Raw genomic sequence first — 1,415 nt, forward strand, 5'->3', positions numbered from 1 at the left:
ATGCTCAATAGCTCTTGAACTCTTGAACTGCAGCTCTCTTGGCTCCATTGTGGTGTCAGGTTAAAGCCTGTTCTCTACATAGTCATTACTAAGGACATAACAACAGTTTGTCTTTTTTTTGTCACATAAGTTCAACAATGGACTATTGTGGACTTTACCGGAAAATGGGAAATAAACAAAGGTAGGAATTAACACAACTTTTATGCCTTTCTGTCACATCTACAGCAGTCAGAATCGCTGTGTTCCCCTCGGAAGGAACCACTGCACATGGGGAGGTACTTGTAGTGACATTTTGAGCATGTTTAGAGGCTAAAAACTTGCCCTGTTCAAGCCTGTTGTGTGCTAACCCTAGCAGGAGCATAACAGGGTGTAGGCCGCACCGATTGTTTTCATTTTTCTTGCCACTGACAGACGTCCAAATTTCCAAATAACAGAGCTACGTGTTGAAATCGACCGGAATTCTCCTTTAAGATTAGAAAAAAGGTTGTGGTTGGGGTTAAAACAGCAGCCCTCTTAAGTAGTACTCCTCGGACACGAACACCCGTTTCCTGGGCGAAAGTCTTGTGTTTTCCCCTTAACTTTTTCTGGGAAACAAACTCCGCTCCCCTGCTTGAAAGCCCTGTGTTTTATGTCCCACCCATCCACCCCAAATTCCTCCCTTTGTGGTTATTCACGCTCTTACACATCGGCAGACATCGTGGTGCATACAGTAATAAATACGTGAAATACATACGTAAGAATGGTTCGTGAGAACGGCCTAGGTTCAACCAGAAAACATGCCACTGTTAGCGAGAAAAGTCATTTCTGATGGCAGCACATGTTAAAGAAAGGCTAGCTTTAATCATAATAAAACACATATTTAGAGCCCAACAAACAGCTTAGACAGTTAAGTGGTATGAATCAATTAAGTGAAAAAATTAATTTCTTGCTTGTATGAACTCTGGATCTAATACCTAGACTGCATGAGCAGGGCTCGCCAAAATAGATGAAGTTTAGTAATTGTCATTTAAAGCGTAAGATGTAGATATAGAGTAGTGGTGCTGGTGCTCCAAGCAGTAGCTTTAAATTGTTGTCAATTACATTAACTCGTGTCTATTGCTGAGTAAACATGAGATCTGTCATTTTAAATATCTTAATCAATCACATTTGTTGGCACACATGGTCAGACATCAGGCCGATAGAAGGATGAGCCTCTTTTAGAGCAAGCTTTATCCTAATTCTGAATGTTTTAATTGATTAGACTATCTGTCTTATAAATAATAATGTCCAGTTTTCATATAGAATATAGTTTATTATAATCGTTTAACGGCAGGAGGGTCTATAGTGTTATCATTTGCCTTAGTGGTGTGAGTGCATTGCATATTTTCGATGATTCTTCTGCTGATGTTTTGCATCAACAACACCTCATGCCTTAA

The 1,415-nt window shown here is 39.9% G+C and overlaps 1 long non-coding RNA gene across 1 annotated transcript in view; it reads right to left on the bottom strand.

The window, feature by feature from the left end:
* Position 1: 1 nt before the first annotated feature.
* Positions 2 to 1,415, bottom strand: part of LOC116690232 (uncharacterized) — a 9,789-nt gene continuing 8,375 nt past the window's right edge. Inside the window, exon 3 of the long non-coding RNA XR_004332195.1 lies at positions 2 to 88. This is a non-coding gene — a long non-coding RNA (uncharacterized LOC116690232). The remainder of the gene's footprint in view (positions 89 to 1,415) is intronic.

The sequence above is a fragment of the Etheostoma spectabile genome, chromosome 5 (genome assembly GCF_008692095.1).
Source record: "Etheostoma spectabile isolate EspeVRDwgs_2016 chromosome 5, UIUC_Espe_1.0, whole genome shotgun sequence".
NCBI classification, from domain to species: domain Eukaryota; kingdom Metazoa; phylum Chordata; class Actinopteri; order Perciformes; family Percidae; genus Etheostoma; species Etheostoma spectabile.